The following is a 27,761-nucleotide window of genomic DNA, read 5'->3' as shown; positions in this document are numbered from 1 at the left end:
CCCCGCTACGGCCCCTCCCAGCGTAGGCCCACCCCCCGTTATAGAGCACGCGCAGTCCTTATGCCGTCCCGCCCCTCCCTTTCCAGAGCCCCCCGTTCCTTAGAAACCAGGCGGCGCGTTCCGGGTGGTGGCGCCCTGGACTCCGGGGCCCGCGCATCCCCGCCAGCCTTCCTTAAAGCGGATGGGTGGCCGCCGAGACCCCCCGGGACCCATGGTCTCCAGTGCAGCGCAGAGTGGGCGATGCCAGCGTGCCAGGTGAGAGGCGGCCAGCGGCGGCGGGTGAGGGCGAGAGGGCATGGCGCGGCCGGGAGCTGGCGGCGACAGGGCCTCCTCCGCGGCCCGGCGCCGGAGGTTGGAGGCGTGGACCCGCAGAGCCGGGGCTGGAGGGGGCTCGTTCCAACTGCCTGCAGGCGCGCGGAGTGAAGGGTCGCCTTGGGGTTCGCCCTTTCCATCGCAGAAATAGGACCCGCAGGCTTGATGGTAGAATTATAGGATTTGGGATCCTGGAAGAACCTGAGACATAATCCATCCTTTACCAGATGCAAAAACCTAGTCTCCCCCGCCCTGTGCCTAGCCGACCTCCTGCCTGTGTGAGGATGGACGCTTTGTGGATGAGGATGTGTGAGGTGTAGAAGCTTGGGACAAAGGGCTCGTGGGGTAGCTGGTTTATCCCCTTTCAGAATGAGATGGGACTTTTGGGGATAAATCTTTAAGAAACGGGTGTTCAGTTGACAGGTGGAAGAAAGGACACTCCAGAAGGTGCGAGTGACTCTGCAAGCCCCCATATGCCCTATGGCCACGTCTCAGTGGCTCTGGCCTACCTTTGTAGCTCTGGAAGGAAGCAGATGGACTTGAGACAAAAGGTGAAGTGAGGTATTCCCATCAAGGCCCTATCACACTTAAAAGGTGAGGGAGGAAGAGTGGACAGGAACATGAGGGCTTGGGAATGGTTGTGTGAAGAGTTTATCCTCCAGACTACAGCACGATCTAAAGAACAAGGCAGGGTTGAAGAGTTAAAAGCTGCATTGGATAGGCATCAAGGAAGCTTATTTAACTGTCTTATTTATATTCATTGTTCCCATAATGTCATCCTGAGGGCAAGAAAGTGGATGCCCTTTTAAATGTCCAAAAAAAAAAACTGGGGCAGGGCACTACCTTTGTGATCTGTGGGGCCCAAAAGCCTCTAAAGGAATAGCCCTTAGTGTGTGGCCCTTAAGTTGAAGGGAACAGCATTTATTTTTTTATTTTTATTTTTTTTGAGACGGAGTCTCGCTCTGTCACCCAGGCTGGAGTGCAGTGGCCGGATCTCAGCTCACTGCAAGCTCCGCCTCCCGGGTTCACGCCATTCTTCTGCCTCAGCCTCCCGAGTAGCTGGGACTACAGGCGCCCGCCACCTCGCCCGGCTAGTTTTTTTGTATTTTTTAGTAGAGACGGGGTTTCACCGTGTTAGCCAGGATGGTCTCGATCTCCTGACCTCGTGATCCGCCCGTCTCGGCCTCCCAAAGTGCTGGGATTACAGGCTTGAGCCACCGCGCCCGGCCGGGAACAGCATTTAATTTAGAAAAGGAAGACACTTAAATTTATTGTGATATGGAGCAATATAGAGAAGACGGTTTTCTTTGAGTCGAAGAAGCTAGATTCATTCTTGATAAGGAAACTTATTTCCTTCTGAAAAGCTACACTAGAGAACAAAAGAATTTTAAGGCCAGGCCGGGCGCGGTGGCTCAAGCCTGTAATCCCAGCATTTTGGGAGGCCGAGACGGGCGGATCACGAGGTCAGGAGGTCGAGACCATCCTGGCTAACATGGTGAAACCCCGTCTCTACTAAAAAATACAAAAAACTAGCCGGGCGAGGTAGTGGGCGCCTGTAGTCCCAGCTACTCGAGAGGCTGAGGCAGGAGAATGGCATAAACCTGGGAGGCAGAGCTTGCAGTGAGCTGAGATCCGACCACAGCACTCCAGCCCGGGCAACAGAGCGAGACTCCGTCTCAAAAATAAATACATAAATAAATAAATAAAAAGAATTTTAAGGCCATCCATTTTACAGAAAATGTGAAAAAATTAACTGCTTTTGGGATTGGGAGTTTAGAGAACCTGCCTGGACCAAGAGAGGAAAATTTTCAACAGACGCTTCTGTTGGTTGATTCCTTATTTCACAGATAAAGATCCTGTTGTGAGAGGTTTTCTTTTACCACCTGGTTTTCCCACTTTTGCTATGGAATAATCATTGGTTTAGGTTTGTTTATTTATTTATTTATTGAAACGGAGTCTCTGTCACCCAGGCTGGAGTGCAGTGGTGCAATCTCAGCTCACTGCAACCTCCGTCTCCCAGGTTCAAGCGATTCTCTGGCCTCAGCCTCCCAAGTAGGTGGGACTGCAGGCATGTACCACCATGCCCAGCTAATTTTTGTATGTTTAATAGAGAACGGGTTTCACATGTTGGCCAGACTGGTCTCGAACTCCTGACCTCAGATGATCTGCCTGCCTCGGCCTCCCAAAGTGCTGAGATTACAGGTGTGAGCTACCACGCCCAGCCCTCATTATTGTTTTTATTTGCTAGGGCAATTGATATCTGATTTCTATAGTAATACTAGAATACATTGGTAGTAGATCTAGCAATTTTTAAAAAAGCCTCTTCTGACCCAAAACTTAAAAATTAGAAGTATGTGATTTTTAAAAGATGGTCCCTGATTCTAATCATCAAAGCTAGTTTGTCCCTCGTTTGATAAAAACAAATTTTTTATTTACATTTGACTTTGCAGCAGGTTTTTCCCCTTGCCCTTATAAGAAGACAGATTAGAAGTATAATAATGTTAACAGGTGAAATCAGTTTAAAGAAGAACGCTTTGGGCCAGGTGCAGTAGCTCATGCCTATAATCCTAGCACTTTGAGAGGCCGAGGTGGGTGGATCACCTGAGGTCAGGAGTTTGAGGTCAGCCTCACCAACATAATGAAACCCCATCTCTACTGAAAATACAAAATTAGCTGGGCATGGTGGTACACGTCTGTAATCCCAGCTACTTGGGAGGCTGAGGCAGGAGAATCGCTTGAACCTGGGAGGCAGAATTTGCAGTGAGCTGATACCGCGCCATTGCACTCCAGCCTGGATGACAAGAGCTAAACTCTGTTTCAAAAAAAAAAAGAAGAAAACTTTGTTTTGGCTTCATAATTCAGCATCATACCATAACTATGGGTATTGTGACTGTGCTTTTTACTGACTTTTCTTGCACTTGTGGGGTTATTTTGTATAAATACCTCAGGAGATATAATGGAGCATTATCAGAAGCAGATGTAACCTGTGGGGAAAATCAGTACTGTTAACCAATTTCTGTCAGAAAGACTTCATGAAAATCATTGTGTTCTGTGCAGAAACCTTCATTACTTTTAGGTTGACCCAGAGGAAGGTAAGACAAGGAGGCCAAAATCAAGTCAAGGTAAAATGGAAGGGAGCAGTTGCCATCTGTGGAACTGGATGGAGTGTGGAAGAGTCTTTTGAACGTGGGCCCAAATACTTTGAATGAGCTTTGGAGAGGGTACTGCTTAAATACGGCTGTGGTGTGCCCTGTGGATTTGTGTGCATTTTCTGAACTCCAATCAGAAAAACACTTGTTTTCAGAGAAGGGTAGGCTTACAGAGGACTCTCAAAAGTCCTGGTTGCTATGACAGTGAAACCTTTGACAAATAATTACTTTATTTCTATGCTATTTTCTGGAGCAACTGAGGGCAGTTATCATATCTGGCCTGTAATAAAGTAATCAACAGTGTTTGACAGGCCAACTGTGAGGAAACTACCAGATAAACCAGCAATGCTAACAGAAGCTACTTTCACTGAACTGATTTTCTAGTTTTCCCATAAGAGGAGAAATGGAATGGGGATGCAATGTCATCTGATGTTAGAAGTTGAAATGCAGAGGTTGGTGTTCAGAAAACACAGGAATCAGAGAGACTGCTAACTTAGAAATAGGAAAAGTGCCTTTCTGATGCCTGAAAAGTCAGTCATGCATATTTATTTTTAAATGTTTATTCATTTTTGAGACAGGGTCTTGCTCTGTCACCAAGGCTGGAATACAGTGGTGTGATCACAGCTCACTGCAGCCTCTAACTCCTGGGCTCAAGTGATCCTCCCACCTCAGCCTCCTGAGTAGCTAGGACCACAGGTGCATGCCACCATAGCCAGCTAATAAAAAAAAGTTTGTCTTTTTTTTTTATTTTGAGACGGAGTCTTGCTCTGTCGCCCGGGCTGGAGTGCAGTGGCCGATCTCAGCTCACTGCAAGTTCCGCCTCCCGGGTTTACGCCATTCTCCTGCCTCAGCCTCCGGAGTAGCTGGGACTACAGGTGCCCGCAACTTCGCCCGGCTAGTTTTTTGTATTTTTAGTAGAGACGGGGGTTTCACCATGTTAGCCAGGATGGTCTCGATCTCCTGACCTCGTGATCCGCCCGTCTCGGCCTCCCAAAGTGCTGGGATTACAGGCTTGAGCCACCGCGCCCGGCCTTTTTTTTTTTTTTTTTTTTAGAGATGGGGGTCTCTATGACGGGGGTCCAATTCTAGAACAAATCCACAGTTGGAATTAGAGTACATCTAGGAAAGAATGGAATTGGAGATTTTGCTATTTTTGAGAACTTATATGCAGTTTAGTAATGGAACATTTTCTTTCTTATATTCAAAAGTAGTAGGTTTATATTAGCAAACTTAAAAGTAAACTGAAATTTGGAGTCTAAAAGTCCTTATTGAAAATTTAAATGGTAGGTGTTTTAAAAATTGAGAATGAAAGATACTTGAAAAACTTGGGTTCATGAAAGTTAGAATGATAAGAGATACTGAGAAAAACATGAAAGCAGGAAGACTTCCCTACACTCTAACACCCCCTTATAAGTTAGACATTGGGTCGGGAATGAGCTCACTAAAGTACCTTGTCTTCAAAGACGTAAGAAATGAAAATTTTCTCTCATGGTGATGTGAATAAACACTTAGAAATATGGATTAGACTTTGGGAGGCTGAGGTGGGTGGATCACGAGGTCAGGAGATTGAGACCATCCTGGCTAACACGGTGAAACCCCGTCTCTACTAAAAGTACAAAAAATTAGCTGGGCGTGGTGGCAGACGCCTGTAGTCACAGCTACTCTGGAGGCTGAGGCAGGAGAATGGTGTGAACCCGGAAGGCGGAGCTTGCAGTGAGCCGAGATTGAGCCACTGCACTCCAGCCTGGGCGACAGAGCGAGACTCCGTCTCAAAAAAAAAAAAGAAAATATGGATTAGAGCCAGGCACAATGGCTCACGCCTGTAATCCCAGCACTTTGGGAGGCCGAGGCGGGTGGATCGCCTGAGGTCAGGAGTTGGAGACCAGCCTGGCCAACATAGTGAAACTTTGTCTCTACTAAAAATACAGAAAATTAGCTGGGTGTCCTGGCGGGTCCCTGTGATCCCAGCTACTAGGGAGGCTGAGGCAGGAGAATCGCTTGAACCCAGGAGGCAGAGGTTGCAGTGAGCCAATATCATGCCATTGCACTCCAGCCTGGGCAAGAAGAGCAAAAGTATGTCTCGAAAAAAAAAAAAAAAAAAAAGGCCGGGCGTGCTGGCTCAAGCCTGTAATCCCAGCACTTTGGGAGGCCGAGACGGGCGGATCACGAGGTCAAGAGATCGAGACCATCCTGGCTAACACGGTGAAACCCCGTCACTACTAAAAAAAAAAAAAATACAAAAAAACTAGCCGGGCAAGGTGGCTGGCGCCTGTAGTCCCAGCTACTCGGGAGGCTGAGGCAGGAGAATGGCGTAAACCCGGGAGGCGGAGCTTGCAGTGAGCTGAGATCCGCCCACTGCCCTCCAGCCTGGGTGACAGAGCGAGACTCTGTCTCAAAAAAAAAAAAAAAAGCAAATATGGATTAAACATTAAGAAGGAAGGAAGAGTTGAGTATTTCCACGTTACTTAGTACACATGAACCCTATCCTTAAGCACTTGTTTGCTAGCTCCTGCTCTTAGAAAGGGAGTTGCAAGTGGTGTTTTTGTCCAAAGTACTGTCATTTCTCAAGGTAGCCAGAGATAAAATGTATATACTCTTTGGGACCCTGGATAGTCCTGAAATTCATGGGAACATAGCTCACTCTCTCTGCCACCTCTCTAAGTCGTTCCCAAGAGCTTCTGTAAAGATTTCTATCAATCCTCTATAATCAAGGATGTGGAATGAAGGCTGTGAGAAATGGGAACTGGGTACTTAGTGTGGTCTTCCTTTCTATCTTGGGATAACTACTTCTCTCAAATTGTCAGCTCTCAGTTTCTCATGAGAATAGATAACCCCAAAATAGAACCCAGAACACTTCTACTTGGCTTTGAGATTCTACTCTATCACTTTAAAACCTCAAAAATCTTCATTTACTTTCACAATTGTATTTTACTTAGGATGATAACCTTAGGCAAATTGTGTAATTTCTGGATCATAATTTTTTTTGAGACAGCGTTTCTATCTCCCAGGCTGGAGTGTATTAGCACAATCGCGGCTCACTGCAATGTCCACCTCCCGGGTTCAAGTGATTCTTGTGCCTCAGCCTCCCGAGTAGCTGGGATTACAGGTGTGCGTCTTCATGCCTGGCTAATTTTTGTATTTTTAGTAGAGATGGGGATTTTGTCATGTTGGCCAGGCTGATCTTGAACTCCTGGCCTCAGTGATCTGCTCACCTCAGCCTCCCAAAGTGCTGGGATTACAGGTGGGAGCGACTCTGACTGGCCGCTAGACCATAATTTCTTAACCTGTATAACAGGAAGCAAAATGAAAATGTCGTAAATGTGTAACAGTAGAGAATGAAAAGCTCGTTCACATGGTCAGTGGCTGTGATATTGTGAAATGTATATTTGGTCTTCTGTCTCTGTTTCCTGGCATGCAATTTCAGTAGACTGGTGCAAAAGCAGTTGCGGATTTTGTTGCAAAGTAATGGCAAAAACCACAACTGCTTTTGCACCAACCAAATCCCTGGAATCTCCTGAGTGATGGATTTTTGTATGCTAATGAATTGGCTGGTGGCTGGCAGCTCCTGGGTAGTTTCAGGCTGGGGACTGATCACAGGAAACATCAAAGCATTATTAGAGGGTTGTGACTTTCAGCCCCACTCTCCAACCTCTGGGGAGGAGAGCAGGACTGAAGATTAAGTTGATCATCAGTGGCCAGTGGTTTAATCAATCATGCCTAGTTAATGAAGCCTCCATAAACACAGGGAGGGCACGAAAGCTCCAAGCCCCTTCCCCCATACCTTGCCCTATGTACCTTCTTCATCTCTATCCTTTATAATATTCTTTATAATAAACCAGTAAATAAAAGTACGTTTTCCCCAGAGTTCTGTGAGCTGCCCTAGCAAATTAATTGATCTGAAGGAGGGAGTCATAGGATCTCCAGTCTGTAGCTCATCAGGCAGAGGCACAGTTGAAACAACCTGGGGCTTTTGATGACATTGGAAGTTGGGGAGGGGAAGTCTGTGGGACTGAGCCCTCTACCCGGGGGGATCTGATGTGATTCTCCAGGTAGATAACATCACAATTAAATTGAGGGACACCCAACAGGTGTTGACTGCAGAATTGCTTGCTAGCCTGGTGTATGGGGAGAAATCCCCACACATTGTGTTGATCGTTGTGGTGTAAAAGCAGAGGAAAAACAATTTAAGTTTGTCTTTCTACTTTCACAATGACATATCTATTATGTAACCCATAAAACTATTTATGATACCATGAAAAATCCTTATGTCTGGCTGGGTGTGGTGGCTCACACATGTAATCGCAACACTTTCAGAGGCTGAGGTGGGCGGATCACTTGAGGCCAGGAGTTCAAGACCAGCCTGACCCAGATGGTGAAACCCTGTCTCTACGAAAAAATACAAAAAATTAGCTGGGTGTGGTGGTGCATGCTTGTAGTCCCAGCTACTCAGGAGGCTGAGGCAGGAGAATCACTTGAACCTGGGAGGCAGAGGTTGCAGTGAGCTGAGATTGCATCACTGCACTCTAACCTGGGTGACAGTAAGACTCCATCTCAAAAAGAAAAATGCTTGTGTCAAAAGAGTAAGTAAAATAACTGAGGATACAAAACTGTGAATACAATATGATCATAAATACACCAAACAGATGTAAAAAAGTAGCCAAAATAGAACATAAGAAAGCACCATAGTTTTCTTAGTATATATTTTATTATTATTATTTATTATTATTATTTTTGGTTGAATTTCTTTGTAAAAACATTGGCCACCATTTAACATGTAGTGGCAGCCAGGCATGGTGGCTTACACCTGTAATCCCAGCACTTTGGGAGGCCAAGACAGGAAGTCACCTGAAGTCGGGAGTTCAAGACCAGCCTGGCCAACATGGTGAAACCCCATTTCTACTAAAAATACAAACTGGGCGTGGTGGCACCTGCCTGAAGTCCCAGCTACTCAGGAGGCTGAGGCAGGAGAATTGCTTTAACCCAGGAGGCAGAGGCTGCAGTGAGCCGAGATCATGCCACTGCTCTCCAGCCTGGGCAACAGAGCAAGACTGTCTCAAAAAATAAATAATAAATAAATAAATATTAGCCGAGGGTGGTGGTGCACACCTGTAATCTCAGCTACTCGGGAGGCTGAAGCAGGAGAATGGCTTGAACCCAGGAAGCAGAGGTTGCAGTGAACTGAGATTGTGCCACTGCACTCCAGCCTGGGCGACACAGTGAGACTCCTTAAAAAACAAACATGCAGGCCGGGCGTGGTGGCTCAAGCCTGTAATCCCAGCACTTTGGGAGGCCGAGACGGGCGGATCACGAGGTCAGGAGATCGAGACCATCCTGGCTAACACGGTGAAACCCCGTCTCTACTAAAATATACAAAAAATTAGCCGGGCGAGATGGCGGGCGCCTGTAGTCCCAGCTACTCGGGAGGCTGAGGCGAGAGAATGGCGTAAACCCGGGAGGCGGAGCTTGCAGTGAGCTGAGATCCGGCCACTGCACTCCAGCCTGGGCGACAGAGCGAGACTCCGTCTCAAAAAAAAAAAAAACATGCAGTGGCAACAAAATGCATCCAATTTACGTGCATCAACAAGTTAAATCACAATACATGAACAACACAAATTTCAAACGAACAGTACTGAAATAGCATGTGTTGCATTTACTACAGTACTTGTACTCCTAATAGAGATGGGTCTATATTTTAAAAAGTAAACCCTCTTAAAAGTTTTTTGCTGGTATAAATGAGGATATAAACTCATCTTCTGAGAGACTTCACCCCCTCTCACTCTATGAAAATTGGTTTGTGAGTGGGGAGAATGATGGCAGGGACTACTAGGTGGCACTGATGTTTCCTTTCCCAGGTGTCAGTGAACCAAACAGTAATGAGGTTACCTGGATAACGAGTGTGTGTGTTTGTGTGTGTGTGTGTGTAATTGAAAGGTGACTATACACGACTGGGCACAGTGGCTCACATCTGTAATCCCAGCACTTTGGGAGGCCGAGGTGGGTGGATCACTTGAGGTCAGGAGTTCAAGATGACCCTGGGCAACATGGTGAAACCCCATCTCTACTAAAACTACAAAAATTAGCTGGGTGTGGTGGTGCATGCCTGTAATCACAGCTTCTTGGGAGGCTGAGGCAGGAGAATCACTTAAACCCAGGAAGCGGAGGTTGCGGTGAGGCGAGATCATGCCACCACACTCCGACCTGGGTGACAGAGCAAGACTCTGTCTCCAAAAAAAAAAAAGTGACTATACAGATCTTAAATGTTGCTTTCTAAGACTGCTGTTTCTTGTTGACAGGTGGTTTTGACCATTTGGGTTTCTTTGGTGGTGCTTGATGGACAGCAAGTATATTATAGGATGTTCCATGTGGCTAGTGGTTTCTATGGCAGGGTAGCTCCTGCTAGGAAATGATTCTCTCTGAGAGGCCCTTCTGGGGGTGACTCTGGGAGCACGTGAGATTGTGTAATTGTCCTGCGAAGCATCCTCTGATTGTCAGGGAGAAGGGGGACGGAAGAGAGGTCAGTTATACATCCGGTTGCTTTTCAACCTTTTTTTTTTTTTTTTTATTCCTGAACTCACATTCAGAAGCTCAGGGGACACAGCTTGTATTTTGGAGCAATGGGGAAGATGATTTAACATAGTATTTCTTATCTGATGTTATTTTCAAAGTAAATCACTGTAATTCAATGACTGTTTTAGTTCTCTTAGCCCTGGGCTTGCTTCTGTTCATGGTGGGGTTTTTTGTTTTTGTTTTTTTGCTTTTTTTTTTTTTCTTTGAGACGGAGATTTGCTCTTGTTGCCCAGGCTGGAGTGCAGTGGTGCAATCTTGGCTCACTGCAACCTCCGCCTCCTGGATTCAACTGATTATCCTGTCTCACCCTCCCGAGTATCTGGGATTACAGGAGCATGCCACCATGCCTGGGTAATTTCTGTATATTTAGTAGAGACGGGGTTTCATCATATTGGTTAGGCTGGTCTTGAACTCTTGACCTCAGGTGATCCACCCGTCTCAGCCTCCCAAAGTCCTAGGATTACAGGCATCAGCCACCGCGCCTGGCCTCGTGGTGTCTTTTTTTTTTTTTTTTTTGAGACAGTCTTGCTCTGTTGCCCAGGCTGGAGTGCAGTGCTGGGATCTTAGCTCACTGCTGCCTCCACCTCCTGGGTTCAAGTGATTCTCATGCCTCAGCCACTGAGATTCGATATTTTACATCTCTCATTTAGCAGCTAGCTGGAAGAATGTTAACTCACTAGTCAACATGGTCATGGCCCAGCTGGTAAGCCATTTTCTGTGTGTATAAGTAGGTGGTGCTTGTGAAGGGCACTGGACCTTTCCTGTCACGGGGGAACTACTTAACCTTCCCAGTGACCAGAGACTATGTAACACAGAGTTAGAGAACACCCATCAGGGTCCCTGCACTCTTGAGGACCCTGAAATCCAGAAGGAAGACAGATGGGTGACCCAAAGTGTCTTTTGCTACCATTGAAATAGCAAGCACTTTTCTCAGAAACAGAGCACTCCTATCTATATAGAAGGTAGAAAACACAAGAAAACTTCAGTCAATTAGGTTTGCACATTGAAAAATGTTTAGCATAATTAAATACCCTCTTCTTGGGACCACAGGTAACACCTCTCTAGGGTTGGCTACTTCATGTGCATCGCAGACAAGTGTGCTTTACCTCAGTGATTCAAAGGCAAAGGCAGAGTCTTGGTTTACATGCCTGCCACAGGGAAAGGTCTTTGAACACTCACTATGTTCTTCAGTCACATCAGTCCTTGGTATTTGGCTAAGGGTAGCAAGAAATGAAAACTGTAAGCTCCAGGGACCTGGCCTGTTTGTTTGGATCATGCTTGTATGTCCCAACTCCTGGCATAATGCTTGATTCAGGTGGCATTTAAAAATATTAGGGAATGACTGGGCACAGTGGCTCATGCCTGTTATCCCAGCACTTTGGGAGGCCAGATCACTTGAGGTCAGACATTCGAGACCATCCTGGCCAACATGGTGAAACCCCGTCTCTACTAAAACTACAACAGTTAGCCAGGTGTGGTGGTGTGTACCTGTAATCTCAGCTACCCGGGAGGCAGACGCTTGAGAATTGCTTGAACACTGGAGGTGGAGGTTGCAGTAAGCCGAGATGGCGCCACTGCACTCCAGCCTGGGTGACAGAGGGAGACTTCGTTTCAAAAAATAAGTAGACCGGGTGCAGTGGCTCACACCTATAATCCCAGCACTTTGGGAGGCCGAGGCGGGTGGATTACTGGAGGTCAGGAGTTCAAGACCAGCCTGGCCAACATAGTGAAACCCTGTCTCTACTAAAAATACAAAATTGTCTGGGCATGGTGGTGTGCACCTGTAATCCCAGCTACTTGGGAGGCTGAGGCAGAAGAATCACTTGAACCTGAGAGGCGGAGGTTGCAGTGAGCTGAGATTGTGCCATCGCACTCCAGCCTGGGCAAAAAAGAGGAAAACTCCGTCTGATAAAAAAAATATAAAATCAATAAATACCTAATGTAGCCAGTATATAAGCACTTTGCCTATGTTAGTAACTAGCTGAGACGGGGTGCGATGGCTCACTCCTGTAATTCCAGCACTTTGGAAGGCTGAGGCAGACAGATCACGAGGTCGGGAGTTCGAGACCACCCTGGCCAACATGGTGAAACCCCCATCTCTACCAAAAATACAACAGTTAGCCCGGTGTGGTGACACGTGCCTGTAATCCCAGCTCCTCAGGAGGCTGAGGCAGGAGAATCGCTTGAACCTGGGAGGTGGAGGTTGCAGTGAGCCAAGATCGTGCCACTGCACTCCCGCCTGGGCGACAGAGTGAGACTCCGTTTCAAAAAAAAAAAAAAACCTCACAGTGATCCAGATACTCCTGTGGCTGTTAAATTTACTTCTCCTTTATGATCCAATTTTTCTGATCCTTTTTGTATATTGGGTAGTTATGCTTCATAGGATAGATCATTAGCCTGTCATTAGTGTCCTTCCTGGGACACTGTGTGGAGCAAAGTAGAAGTAGGAGTTGGCATCTCTGGCTAGGGCTTGGTCTGGTCTCTGATGACATGGTAGTTGCCTAGCAGTTTACTACCATGTCAACTATAGAGCTGGAGGGGTAGCATTTATTTCCTTTGCTTTTCCTTTATTTATTTATTTATTTATTTATTTATTTTGAGACAGAGTCTCACTCTGTCCCCCAGGCTGGAGTGCAGTGGCGTGATCTTGGCTCACTGCAAAGTCCACATCCCAGGTTCAAGCGATTCTCCTGCCTTGGCCTCCTGAGTAGCTGGGATTACAGGCATGCACCACCATGGTCAGCTAATTATTATTATTATTTTGTATTTTTAGTAAAGACAGGGTTTCTCCATGTTGGCCAGGCTGATCTCGAACTCCTAGCATCAGGTGATCCACCTGCCTTGGCCTCCCAAAGTTCTGGGATTACAGGTGTGAGCCACCACATCCCACCTGTATGCTCATTTTTCAATCGTTACTCAGCACCCACTCCATGTCAGGCGCTGTGCTCTGTCCTGGTGACATAGCAGCATGTGAGACAAGCAAGGTCCTGCCATCATGACAGACACTAAATAGGTGAGCCAGTGAAGCATGCTGAGCCTTTGAAAGCCAAAGCTCAGGCTGCTGTGGGGACTGTGAATAGAATCACTTAACCAGCTGAGGCACAGCTTCTCTGAAGAAATGTTGTTTAACTGGAGACCTAACAGATCTCCTGAGAAGGAGTTAACCTGGGATAGTTGGAAAAGGTTGTCCCAGGCAAAGCAAACAGCATGGACCACAATCTCTGAGCAGAACTGAAAGGGTCAAGCATGGTAACTTCTAGCCTGACAAATGCAGTCATAGGAGAAAGATGAAGAACGGTCCCACCCACACTGGGGAGATGCTTTGTGAGCCCCATCAAGGAATTTGGGCTTTATCCTATGGGCATTTAAGGGTTGGGGGAGAAAATGGTCAGAACCAGGAGAGAGACATCAGGATGTCCAGCTGATGGAATGGAAGGATGGACTGGCCATGGGGGCAAGGAGGCTTCACTGCAGCCATAGTGGTTCCTGAACTTGTCAGATTTGAGTCACTATCATTTAGTTGGGTCCATTATTACTTGCCTTCCCTTCACATTTGTCTGTTGACATTTGACTCAGTATGACCCTTAGGTGCTATGTCACTGTGGTCCTGCAAAGCTTGCTCAACACAATATAACTTCTCTGGTAAGAGGAAGGAAACTTGACTGCAAGGGGACTGAGGTGATGGATAGGCCTGGGTCATGCCCTGTGGAGGAGGCATGATGGTTGGAGAGACAGTTCTATGTGAGAGCAGCATCTTGGCGTATCATATTGTGGTAGAAGACAGAGCAGCAGCTCATCTTCCTTACCCCAAGCATCAAGCAAAGCTATTATGATGCTTGTTTTCTTTCCTGAACCTTCAAACCAGATTCCGCTCCAAAGTACTTAGGCTAGTGACATAAGAAATCTCTTATTACCTTTTTTTTTTTTTTTTTTTTTGAGACAGAGTCTCGCTCTGTTGCCCAGGCTGGATTGCAGTGGCGCCATCTCTGCTCACTGCAAGCTCCGCCTCCTGGGTTCACGCCATTCTCCTGCCTCAGCCTCCTGAGTAGCTGGGACTATAGGCGCCCACCAGCATGCCCGGCTAATTTTTTGTATTTTTAGTAGAGACAGGGTTTCACCGTGTTAGCCAGGGTGGTCTCAATCTCCTGACCTTGTGATCCACCTGCCTCGGCCTCCCAAAGTGCTGGATTACAGGCGTGAGCCACCGCGCCTGGCCTCTTTATTACGTTTTTAAGCATATCCCAAGAGCTTACTGAATTATGTATGGTTTTGATGAGCTCAGTATATATCTTAGTTTATTGACTGACTATGCAGGAACTAGGCCTGAAATCTTTCATTCTTTTAGCAAATATTTAGCACCAACTACATGTCAGACCTTGTTTTAGGCACTGGGAATATAGCAGTGAACAAAACAGACAAAAAATTCGCTGTCTTGAGGGAGCATACATTCTAGCAGGGATGGTGGGGAGAGACAAACAATGGAAAAATACACCTGTTTCTGTAAAGACAACATGGAAGTAGAGACCTAAAGGAAACGTGAGAGAGAGAGAAAGCCAAGTGGATGCCTGCACAGTAGAGGACAGTGTAAGTGCAAAGGTCCTGAGGCAGGATGTACCTGACATGTTTGGGGTACAGACACCAGAAAGGTACCCTTACTGGAGCAGAGTGAGTGAAGGAAGAGTGAGTAGGATATAAGATCAGAAAGGTAGGCCTGGTGCAGTGGCTCACGCCTGTAATCCCAGCACTTTGGGAGGCCAAGGCGAGCAGATCACAAGGTCAGAAGATTGAGACCGTCCTGGCTAACATGGTGAAACCCCATCTCTACTAAAAATACAAAAAATTAGCTGGGAGTGGTGTCAGGCGCCTGTAGTCCCAGCTACTTGGGAGGCTGAGGCAGGATAATTACTTGAATCCAGGAGACAGAGGTTACAGTGAGCCGAGATTGTGCCACTGCACTCCAGCCTGGGCAACAGAGCGAGACTCCGTCTCAAAAAAAAAAAAAAAAAAAATCAGAAAGATAAAAGGAGTGTGGGATTGCAAACATGTATCATGTAGGGCCTTGTAGGTCAGTGAAAGAACTTTGGCTTTTACTCCGAGATGGGAAACGTTTGGAGGGTTTGGACAGAGGAGTGGCTTGATCTGACTACATTTTAATCGAGTTCCTCTCAGTGGTATGTTGAGAGTAGATGGGAGGCAGGGGGCCAGTTAGGGTAGAAGCTGGGAGACCAATTAGACTATTGCAATAATGTAGGAGAGAGGTAAGGGTGGATTGAACAAAGGTGGTAGTAATAGCAGTTGTGGGAGGTGGTTGAATGCAGGGTATATTTCGAAGGTAGAGAGTTAGCAAAACTTGTTAATGGATCAGATGTGAAGTCTGAAAGAAAAAGAAGAATCAAGGATAACTCCAAGATTTTAATTTGAACAGTTGAGAAATTTATGTTACCAGTTTCTGAGATGAAGGCATTGTGGGAAGAATATGTTTGTTGGGGAGAAACATCAGGAGTTTAGTTCTGGATATTTTAAGTCTGAGATACCTATTAAACATCCATGTTAATAGGCAGTTGTTTGCACCCGTCTGGAGCTCAAAGAGGACCTGGCTGATAACTTTGGGAGTCAGCAGGGAATAGATAACATTTAAAAGCCATAACACTGAATGGAACCACCAAGGGAGTGAGTATAGTTGGAAAAGAGAAATAGACTGGGGACTGAGCCATGGTTACTACAGTCACCATCAGGAGAAACGAGCAGAAGGAACCGAGAAGTGGTCAAAGAGGTAAGAGGAAAATCAGGAGAAATTTGTGTTGTGGAAGTCAGGTGAAGAGTGTTTCAGAGAGGCTGGAATCTGCCATGTCAGATGCTGCTGATAGGTCAAAGTGGGATGAAGGTGGGAATTGACCACTGGATTTAATTGTATTTGATAAAGATCAGATAGCTGAAGCTTGGTTATTTGTAGTGTGATTTACAACCAGTAATCTAGGGTTTTCAGCCACGATGCCTGAACACAGAGCATCATGGGAGAGTTGCATAATTGCAGTTTGAAGTTCTGAACATTTTACTTTTCCTTCCTACCTCTTTTGGACTCTTTATTCTGAAGAAATGCTTTTGGGTCTAGTTACTGCTCTGGGGAAGGGGAGTGTCTGTTAATCACAAATTGGGTTTTTAATGACGTTGGGCTGCCGTGCCTTTTACTGCACTACCAGTGTCAATGTTTGGGTTTTTTTCATGGTGATGAAGACTTTATTCAGGACCATGGTGATAGGTATAGGTACCTCTGCAATGAGTCTTGCAGTCGGGGAGAGAGACTGAACTCAACTCTGAATACAGCACAGCCAGTGGGGATTGATAGTCAAGGAGCAAGGTCAGGGTCAGTGGATAGAAAATGACTCACAATGTCAGTGTTTTATCGTAAGTCAGCCTCAGAGTGTGAAACCTTTCTCACGTGGATCTCGAAGTGCATTATAAACCTGTCATCGAACACTTTTAAATTAAGGCTAACTTTGGGAGGAGGCCAAGGCGGGCAGATCACTTGAGGTGAGGAGTTTGAGATCAACCCAGCCAACATGGTGAAACCCAGTTTCTACTAAAAATACAGGACTGGCATGGTGGCTCATGCCTGTAATCCCAGCACTTTGGGAGGCCAAGGCAGGAGGATCATTTGAGCCCAGGAGTTCGAGGTTACAGTAAGCTGTGATTGCCCCACTGCCCTCCAGCCAGAGCAACAGAGCGAGACCCTGTCTCTAAAAAAAAATAATAAATAAAAATCCAAAAAAAAAAATCAACTGGGCGTCATAGTGCACGCCTGTAATCCCAGGTACTCGGGAGGCTGAGGCAGGAGAATCACTTGCACCCAGGAAGCAGAGATTGTGGTGAGCCAAGATTGTACCACTGCACTCCAGCCTGGGCGACAGAGTGACACTCTGATCCCCCCCAAAAAAATAAAAAATAATAATAAACGTAAGGCTAATTTTGCTAGGCACAGTGGCTCACGCCCATAATCCCAACACTTTGGGAGGCTAAGACAGGCAGATCACTTGAGGACAAGAGTTGAATACCAGCCTCAAGACCAGCCTGGGCAACATAGGAAACCCCATCTCTACCAAAACATACAAAAAAATAGCTGGGTGTGGTGACATGTGCCTGTGGTCCTAGCTACTCAGGGGGCTGAAGTGGGAGGAATGCTTGAACCCAGGAGGCAGAGGTTGCAGTGAGCTGAGATCATGCCACTGCACTCCAGTCTGGTGACAGAGTGAGACCCCATAATAATAATAAGGCTAATATATATCCTGTTGAGTCTCTCATAGCACCATTCTTTTCCTTTTTAGCATTTAATCTCAAATCGTAATTACATATTTATGTGATTATTTGATTATCTTATCTCTCCTCCTAGGCTGTACACTCTATGCAAGTAGAAACTATATCTGTTTGGCTTACCAAAGTATCCTGTGCTTTGCTGAGGCCTGGCTCGTAGTCTGTGCTTAATAAGTATTTATTAATCAACTTACATAAATTACAGGTGTCATTTTATTTTATTTTATTTTATTTTATTTATTTATTTATTTATTTAGAGACGGAGTCTTGCTCTGTCGCCCGAGCTGGAGTGCAGTGGCCGGATCTCAGCTCACTGCAAGCTCCGCCTCCCGGGTTTACACCATTCTCCTGCCCCAGCCTCCGGAGTAGCTGGGACTACAGGCGCCCGCCACCTCGCCTGGCTAGTTTTTTGTATTTTTAGTAGAGACGGAGTTTCACCGTGTTAGCCAGGATGGTCTCGATCTCCTGACCTCGTGATCCGCCCGTCTCGGCCTCCCAAAGTGCTGGGATTACAGGCTTGAGCCACTGCACCCGGCCACAGGTGTCATTTTATACACAGGCACCTAAAACACCTAATCAGCTTAGCTAATGTCACAGTCTTTTTTTTTTTTTTTTTTTTTTTGAGATAGGCTCTGTTGCCCAGGCTGGAGTACAGTGGTGCAGTCACAGCCCACTGCAGCCTTGACCTACTGGGCTCAAGTGATCCTCCCACCTCAGTCTCCTCTCCTGAATAGCTGGGACTACAGGTGTATGCCACCATACCTAGCTAATTTTTATATTTTTTGTGGAGAAGGAGTTTTGCCATGTTGCCCAGGCTGGTCTCAAACTCCTAGGCTCAAGTGATCCACTTGCCTGGACCTCCCAAAGTCCTAGGATTACAGGTGTGGGCCACAGCTCTCAACTCTACAGTTTGTTTTTAAGTTAGGTTGAGGATCTGTCTCACTTCATAACTAGGGCCTTGACCCACCTCTGGCCCCAGTGCTTTACTTTAGCTTGTGTTATATTAGGATAAAATTACTGAAAAGAGGCTGGGCGCGGTGGCTCAAGCCTGTAATCCCAGCACTTTGGGAGGCCGAGGCGGGCGGATCATGAGGTCAGGAGATCAAGACCATCCTGGCGAACACGGTGAAACCCCGTCTCTACTAAAAATACAAAAAAATTAGCTGGGTGTGGTGGCGGGCGCCTGTAGTCCCAGCTTCTAGGGAGGCTGGGGCAGGAGAATGGCTTGAACTTGGGGCGGGGGGGCCGTGGCGGAGCTTACAGTGAGCCAGGATCGCGCCACTGCACTCCAGCCTGGGTGACAGAGCGAGACTCCATCTCAAAAAAAAAAAAAAAAAATTACTGAAAAGAATTCACCCACAGAAAAATCAAATTCTCAAACAAGTCTTATTTGCTTTTCAAATAAATGGAATTCTACAGTATGGGTCTTGACACTGGCCCTTTGGAATGTGCCTGAGGGGACAGAGGTGTGCAGCAAGTCTGTGGAGGTGCCTCTCAGGATGCAGTGCTCTAGAAGGTGGGGGCTGGCTCTGGGGCTAGTTCATGGTGAATGGCCCTTGAGGCATAGTAGAGGCTGACACTAAGTGAGGGCTTGCCGCTCTTTCAGTGCCAAGTCTTATTGCCCAACCTGTATAGCTACAACTACAAACTGATAAATACCAATGCTCTATGAATAGCCATCGTTAAGTTTGCTTGCCAGAAGTGATACCAGAGAACCCCTCTTGAACCCTCCCTTCCTCAGTATGAATTGTTCGTAAGTGGTGAGGACTTCTAACATCTGGAGCTCAGCCACTCACCCAGCGTGACACTGCCCAGGGAAAAGTGCCATCTTCAGGTACGTTCAGCAAGTTCTGGGACTCACCACCCTACTGGGCCTTAGCGTGAAGTTACTTTCTCAGAAAACTTATTCTCGGCCGGGCGCGGTGGCTCAAGCCTGTAATCCCAGCACTTTGGGAGGCCGAGACGGGCGGATCACGAGGTCCAGAGATCGAGACCATCCTGGCTAACACAGTGAAACCCTGTCTCTACTAAAAAATACAAAAAAACTAGCCGGACGAGGTGGCGGGCGCCTGTAGTCCCAGCTACTCGGGGGGCTGAGGCAGGAGAATGGTGCAAACCCGGGAGGCGAAGCTTGCAGTGAGCTGAGATCTGGCCACTGCACTGCAGCCTGGGCGACAGAGCGAGACTCCGTCTCAAAAAAAAAAAAAAAAAAAAAAGAAAACTTATTCTCTTGGCCCCAGCCTGTATTGATGATGTCCCCAAAAGTAAGCCTACAGGTTTTTTTGTTTGTTTGTTTTAAAGGAAAAAGACTTCTCATTCACACATACCCCTTTAGTTTGATTACAGACCTGAATCTGCAAGCTGTGAATGGGTTGTTCTATGGCCTTGGGCACAACTACCTAAGGCGATTAAAAATTAAGATATACTTTACATACGATTAAAAACACAGATCTTAAATATTCAATTTGATGAGTTTTGACAATTGTACCACCATGTAACCCAAGCACCACACAAGACACAGAACATTTCCATCACTCTAGAATGTGGCCTTGTGCCCCTTTCTGGTTGATTCCCTCCACCAAAGCTACCACCGCCACTGCCACCTTCTGACTAGTGTCACTGTAAATAAGGCTGGCTTATTCCTGAATTTCAAAAAAGTGGAATTCTACAGTATGGGTCTTTTGTGTGTGGACCTGCCATCTTTCGCTCTACATAAGTTTTTAAGATTCATGCAGGCTAGGCGAGGTGGCTCATTGTAATCCCAGCACTTTGGAAGACTGAGGCAGGAGGATCACTTGAGGCCAGCAGGTTGAGACCAGCCTGGGCAACGTAGTGAGACTCCCATCTCTTTTTTTTTTTTTTTTTTTTTTTTTTTTTTTTTTTTTTTTTTTTTTTGATGGAGTCTCGCTCTGTCGCCCGGACTGGAGTGCAGTGGCCAGGTTCAGCTCACTGCAAGCTCCGCCTCCTGGGTTTACGCCATTCTCCTGCCTCAGCCTCCCAAGCAGCTGGGACTACAGGCGCCCGCCACGTCGCCCGGCTAGTTTTTGTATTTTTTTAGTAGAGACGGGGTTTCACCATGTTAGCCAGGATGGTCTCGATCTCCTGACCTCGTGATCCGCCCGTCTCGGCCTCCCAAAGTGCTGGGATTACAGGCTGAGCCACCGCGCCCGGCCGAGACTCCCATCTCTACAAAAAATTAATGAAATTTTTAAAAAGAAAAAAATTCATTAATAGTTCATTCCTTTTTACTGTTTTACTGTATTCCATTGTGTGACATCATAATTTATGGTGTTCTGTGAACATTTGTTTCCATTGTGCGGCCATTATGAATAAGGCTGCTGTGAACATTTATATAATTTTTCTTTTGTGGACTTATGTTTTTATTTTCTTACATAAATATCTGTAAGTGGAGTTGCTGTGATTAGGTTGATGTATGTTTAACTATAAGAAACTGTCAATTTTCCAAAGTGGTTGTGCTGTTTCACACTCCCACCAAGAACGTATGAGAGTTCCGTTTGCCACATATCCTCTCCAAACTTCAGGATTGTAAGTCTTTTTTTTTTTTTTTTTTTAAATAGAGTTTCACTCTTGTGGCCCAGACTGGAGTGCAGTGGCACAATCTGGGCTCACTGCAACCTCCGCTTCCCGGGTTCACGCCATTCTCCTGCCTCACCCTCCTGAGTAGCTGGGACTACAGGCACCCGGCCACCACGCCCGGATAATTTTTTTGTAATTTTAGTAGGGACGGGGTTTCACCATGTTAGCCAGGATGGTCTCAATCTCCTGACCTTGTGATCCACCTGCCTCAGCCTCCCAAAGTGCTGGGATTACAGGAGTGAGCCACTGCACCTGGCCTTTTTTTTTTTTTTTTTGATGGAGTCTCGCTCTGTCACCCAGGTTGGAGTGCAGTGGCACGATCTCGGCTCACTGCAAGCTCTACCTCCCAGGTTTACACCATTCTCCTGCCTCAGCCTCTCGAATAACTGGGACTACAGGCGCCCACCACCATACCTGGCTAATTTTTGTGTGGTTTTTTTTTTTTTTTTTTTTTTTTGAGGCGGAGTCTCGCTCTGTCGCCCGGACTGGAGTGCAGTGGCCGGATCTCAGCTCACTGCAAGCTCCGCCTCCCGGGTTTACGCCATTCTCCTGCCTCAGCCTCCCGAGTGGCTGGGACTACAGGCGCCCGCCACCTCGCCCGGCTAGTTTTTGTATTTTTAGTAGAGACGGGGTTTCACTGTGTTAGCCAGGATGGTCTCGATCTCCTGACCTTGTGATCCGCCCATCTCGGCCTCCCAAAGTGCTGGGATTACAGGCTTGAGCCACCGCGCCCAGCCTTTTGTGTGTTTTTAGTAGAGATGGGGTTTCACCGTGGGTTAGCCAAGGTGGTCTCCATCTCCTCACCTTGTGATCCGCCCGCCTCGACCTTCCAAAGTGCTGGGATTACAGGCATGAGCTACTGTGCCCGGCGACAATTTTTTTAATTGGGTGGTTCATCTTTTTATTGTTAATTTGTAGGAGTTCTGCAGACAAGTCCTTTGTTACATATATGTTCAGCTCATGTTTTTTCCCAGCCTGTGGCTTGCCTTTTTATTTTTTTAATGATGTCTTTTAATGAGCAGAAATTATTTTAAATTTTGAAATCCAGTTTTCAATTAGTTAGTGCCTTTGGTGTCCTGTCTGAGAAATCCTTACCCCATGATTTCAAAAAGTACTCTCTGATGTATTTTTCTAGAAGCTTTATGGGTCTGGCTTCTACATTTAGGTCTTTGATCTGTCTTGAATTAATTTTTGCATATAAGAGGGGTTAAGGTTAATTGTTTACCATGTGGATATCCAATTGTTCCAACACCATTTCTTAAGAAGAATTCTTTTTCCCCATTGAATTGATTTAATGCTTTGGCTGAAAATCAATTTACTGCATTTGTGTGACTTGCAGGGTAAAGATAGTATTACAAGGCTGTAACTTTGTCTATAGAAGTCTCTAATGGCTCTTTTTAAAAGCCCAGCACTGAGACATAAAAAGCATATTTTGGGCCGGGCGCGGTGGCTCAAGCCTGTAATCCCAGCACTTTGGGAGGCCGAGATGGGCGGATCACGAGGTCAGGAGATCAAGACCATCCTGGCTAACACGGTGAAACCCCGTCTCTACTAAAAATACAAAAAAAAAAACTAGCCGGGCGAGGTGGCGGGCGCCTGTAGTCCCAGCTACTCGGAGGCTGAGGCAGGAGAATGGCGTAAACCCGGGAGGCGGAGCTTGCAGTGAGCTGAGATCTGGCCACTGCACTCCAGTCCGGGCCACAGAGCGAGACTCCGCCTCAAAAAAAAAAAAAAAAAAAAAAAAAGCATATTTTCTAATTTTAAAAAGTATGGATGGCCGGGCGCGGTGGCTCAAGCCTGTAATCCCAGCACTTTGGGAGGCCGAGGCGGGCAGATCACGAGGTCAGGAGATCGAGACCACCCTGGCTAACACGGTGAAACCCCGTCTCTACTAAAAAGTACAAAAAACTAGCCGGGCGAGGTGGCGGGCGCCTGTAGTCCCAGCTACTCGGGAGGCTGAGGCGGGAGAATGGTGTGAACCCGGGAGGCGGAGCTTGCAGTGAGCTGAGATCCGGCCACTGCACTCCAGCTTGGGCAACAGAGCGAGACTCCGTCTCAAAAAAAAATAAATAAATAAATAAAAAATAAAAAGTATGGTCAGGCCAGGCGCAGTGGCTCATGCCTGTAATCCTAACAGTTTGGGAGGCCAAGGCAGACAGATCTCACAAGGTTAGGAGTTCAAGACCAGCCTGGCCAATGTGGTGAAACCCCATCTCTACAAAAAATACAAAAATTAGCTGGGCGTGGTGGCACGCGTCTGTAATCCCAGCTACTTGGGAGGCAGAAGAATTGCTTGAACCCCAGTGGCAGAGGTTGCAGTGAGCCATGATTGCCCCACCTGACTCCAGCCTGGGCAACAGAGCAAGACTCCATCTCAAAAAAAAAAAAAAAAACACACAGAGAAAACACTATAATAGGCACTTTTTTTTAAAAGACAGAGTTTCTTGGGAGGCCAAGGCAGGCGGATCACAAGGTCAGGAGATCAAGACCATCCTGGCTAACTCGGTGAAACCCCGTCTCTACTAAAAATACAAAAAATTAGCCGGGCGAGGTAGCGGGTGCCTGTAGTCCCAGCTACTCGGGAGGCTGAGGCAGAAGAATGGTGTGAACCCCGGAGGCGGAGCTTGCAGTGAGCCGAGATCTCACCACTGCACTCCAGCCTGGGCGATAGAGCGAGACTCCGTGTCAAAAAATAAAAATAAAAAGACAGAGTTTCATTCTGTTGCCCAGCCTGGAGTGCAGTGGCATGATCTCGGCTCACTGGAACCTCTGCCTCCCGGGTTCAAGTGATTCTCGTGCCTCAGGTACTCCTGAGTAGCTGGGACTACAGGCATCTGCCACCATGCCCAGCTAATTTTTTGTATTTTTAGTAGAGACGGAGTATCACCATGTTGGCCAGGCTGGTCTCGAACTCCTGACCTCAAGTGATCTGCCTGCCTCGGCTTCCCAAAGTGCTGGGATTACAGGCATGAGCCACCACACCCAGCCTATTATGGTACATTTTTAAAAAGCTTAGCTGGAACCACCCAGGTTCCATTCATCTATAAGTTTCTGAAGAGCTCGCTGCTGCTAATAGGATCAGGGAGACACAATCCCAGAACAAGTAATGACACTTGAAAAAACCTGTAGATAGGCCGGGCACAGTGGCTCACACCTGTGTTCTCAGCACTTTGTGGGGCTGAGGCAGGTGGATCACTTGAGGCCAGGAGTTCAAGACCAGCCTGGCCAACTTGGCAAAACCCCGTCTCTACTGAAAATACAAAATTTAGCTGGGCGTGGTGGCACATGCCTGTAATCTCAGGAGGCTGAGGCAGGGGAATTGCTTGAACCTGGGAGGCGAAGGTTGCAGTGAGCTGAGATCATGCCGCTGCACTCCAGCCTGTGCAACAAAGTGGGATTCTGTTTAAAAAAAGAAAAAACTGGCAGGTGATCAAAAGTATTCTTGAAGATGTACTGAGAGGTATTTAGGATGAATAATGGATACCATGGCAGGGAAAACAACTATTCAACTGCTATATTTCTCTTTCATCAGAGACCCAGCTGGAAGGACCAGGTGCAGGGAAGGTAGACTACCCAGTGCCCAGTGGGTTTGTTTCCTCTGATCAATTTGAATTACATCCCGTGGGTCTTAGAAAAGTAGCAGCTGACCATGATATACTCCATAAACTACTGTCAATAAGCGTTGAGGCATTGTGGAGCAGAGGCAGGTGCCCGATGATGGGAGATACACAACATCTGTGATGTTTGAGCCTGATGCTGGTGATTCCTCAGAACAATGCGAGAACATCTCATCAAAGAAATGATCCCTGAAAACCTGGAAAGAGAACTGGCGAACACTGCAAGATGTCTGGATTTATAAAGGACATCATCATCTAACATTTATTAAGGCCTAACTCTATGTCAGGTGCCTATACATATCTGATTGTTGGCCTTGTGGATATCATGGTCAGTTCTGACTGTGCTCTTGGTAACAATTTGTTTTTTTTAGTATGCTTGCTGGATTATTAGTAACCTTGAGGGGAGTGCCAAAAATAAATATCATTTATTTAGATGTGAGCTGTGGGGGTTTTTGGAGCCCCTCATCCCACTGGGCAAAAAGAGAAATGAGAGCTAGTATAGTTCTGTGAAATTGTAATTACTGTACTTGAAATCACTAATCCAGAAAATGATGGCAGCCTCAGTTTCCTCATATGTAAAATGAAGATGATAATAATGGCACCTGCCTCTGGAATTTATCATTGTTAAATCAGATGATGCCTGTAAAGCACGGGGCACGTAATGTTTACTCAAAAAGAGGTGTTGCTGTGCTGATCTGGTTTTCAGCTGACATAAAGCTGGTAGGGACAATGAGTAAATATCCAAAATTATCTCAGCTGGTAAACAGTCACCCAAATTAAACTAAATGAAATTTATTAGAGTGAAAATTTAAAGTACTGAACTTGGGGTCAAAAAACTATAATTTGTACACCCAAGTTCATAGCAGCATTATGGACATAGTAAAATGTAGAAGCAACCCGAGCATTCGCTGACATAAACGGATAAGCAAAATGTGGTATCTACACATGATGGAATATTATTATTCAGCCCTTATAAAAGGAAGGAAAATCTGACACATACTACAACATGGATGAACCTTGAGGACATTACGCTGAGTGAAATCAGTCAGACATAAAAGCACAAATACTGTATGATTCCACTGATGTGAGGTACCTAGAGTAGTCAGATTCAGAGACAGAAAGTAGAATGGTGATTGCCAGAGGCTGGGCAGAGGGGTCATGGGGAGTTATGTCATCTCCTCCAGGAAGTCTTTCCTGCCTGTACACTGCCTCTAGCCCCTGTAGTTAATGGTGCTCTTCTCTGCACCAGAGGCAAGTTTCTGTTGCTCTGCCTGTCATATCATATGATAGGTTTGCTCAAGTGCCTGTCTGATCTATGGAGTTCTTTGAGGGTACAGGTAACATCTGATTCATCTTTTCAGTGTCAAAATCTGCAAGAAATTGTGTTTTATCCTCAAGTCACCTCCTGGTGGTAATTCCAGACGGAAAGGGGCAGGGGTGACAGTTCCTGCCAGTTGAGATTGCCTCTTTTAAAGAACATTTCCAGACATTCTACCAAACTAAACCTTCTATATTTATCTCATTTGACACACCTCTTTACAAGGAATGCTAGGAAATACAGGGGGTTTTTTTTCCCTTGTTTTTTTTTTTTTTTTGAGACAGAATTTCGCTCTTGTTGCCCAGGCTGGAGTGCAGTGGCGTGATCTTGGCTCACCACAACCTCCACCTCCCAGGTTCAAGTGATTTGCCTGCCTCAGCCTCCCAAGTAGCTGGGATTATAGGCATGCACCACCACACCTGGCTGATTTTGTATTTTTAGTAGAGATGGGATTTCACCGTGTTCGTCAGGCTGATCTGGAACTCCCAACCTCAGGTGATCCACCCGCCTTGGCCTCCCAGAGAGCTGGGATTTGGGCATAAGCCACCATGCCTGGCCAGGAAATATAGGTTTTAACTCTGCACTTTAAAACTCCAACATTGGCCGGGCGCGGTGGCTCAAGCCTGTAATCCCAGCACTTTGGGAGGCCGAGACAGGTGGATCACAAGGTCAGGAGATCGAGACCATCCTGGCTAACACGGTGAAACCCCGTCTCTACTAAAAAATACAAAAAACTAGCCAGGCGAGGTGGCGGGCGCCTGTAGTCCCAGCCACTCGGGAGGCTGAGGCAGGAGAATGGCGTAAACCCGGGAGGCGGAGCTTGCAGTGAGCTGAGATCTGGCCACTGCGCTCCCGCCTGGGCGACAAAGCGAGACTCCGTCTCAAAAAAAAAAAAAAAAAAAAAAACCCCAACATTAGGCCGGGCTGGTGGCTCACGCCTGTAATCCCAGCACTTTGGAAGGCCGAGGTGGGCAGATCGCGAGATCACAAGATCGAGACCATCCTGGCTAACACAGTGAAACCCCAACTCTACTAAAAAATACAAAAAATTAGCTGGGCGTGGGGGTGGGCGCCTTTAGTCCCAGCTACTTGGGAGGTCAAGGCAGGAGAATGGCATGAACCCGGAGGCGGAGCTTGCAGTGAGCCGAGATGACGCCACTGCACTTCAACCTGGGCGACAGAGCGAGACTCCGTCTCAAAAAAAAAAAAAAACAACCAACATTATAAAGACTGTTGCAGGAAAGAAGGATTCTTAGGCACCTTCTGCTGAGGTTCTGACCACTATATAAGCTGCCTAATGGGCAAGTGACCTCTAAAGTTATCCACTGACTCCAAAATTCCCAGAATCTGATTTCTCACACACAGTGAGGTGGGGTGATCCTTCTTTTACTATAATCCTGACTACTGGCTGGGCTCAGTGGCTCACTCCTATAATCCCAGCACTTGGGAGGCCGAGACAGGTGGATCACAAGGTCAGGAGATCGAGACCATCCTGGCTAACACGGTGAAACCCCGTCTCTACTAAAAAATACAAAAAACTAGCCAGGCGAGGTGGCGGGCGCCTGTAGTCCCAGCCACTCGGAGGCTGAGGCAGGAGAATGGCGTAAACCCGGAGGCGGAGCTTGCAGTGAGCTGAGATCTGGCCACTGCGCTCCCGCCTGGGCGACAAAGCGAGACTCCGTCTCAAAAAAAAAAAAAAAAAAAAAAAAACCCCAACATTAGGCCGGCTGGTGGCTCACGCCTGTAATCCCAGCACTTTGGAAGGCCGAGGTGGGCAGATCGCGAGATCACAAGATCGAGACCATCCTGGCTAACACAGTGAAACCCCAACTCTACTAAAAAATACAAAAAATTAGCTGGGCGTGGGGGTGGGCGCCTTTAGTCCCAGCTACT

General features: G+C 46.7%; 1 protein-coding gene across 2 annotated transcripts in view; it reads left to right on the top strand.

Moving 5' to 3' along the window:
* Positions 1-27,761, top strand: part of GFOD2 (glucose-fructose oxidoreductase domain containing 2) — a 55,635-nt gene continuing 27,874 nt past the window's right edge. The window contains exon 1 of one of the 2 annotated variants that reach the window (XM_033219718.1): positions 1-255. The gene's annotated coding sequence lies outside the window, so the exon portion shown is untranslated. The remainder of the gene's footprint in view (positions 256-27,761) is intronic. The other variant, XM_033219719.1, reaches the window with a different exon arrangement.

Source organism: Trachypithecus francoisi, unplaced genomic scaffold, assembly GCF_009764315.1.
Source record: "Trachypithecus francoisi isolate TF-2019V2 unplaced genomic scaffold, Tfra_2.0 Lachesis_group10, whole genome shotgun sequence".
In the NCBI taxonomy this organism is placed as follows: domain Eukaryota; kingdom Metazoa; phylum Chordata; class Mammalia; order Primates; family Cercopithecidae; genus Trachypithecus; species Trachypithecus francoisi.
Note: the sequence above shows the minus strand (reverse complement) of the source record. Positions and strands in the feature narration are given on the sequence as shown.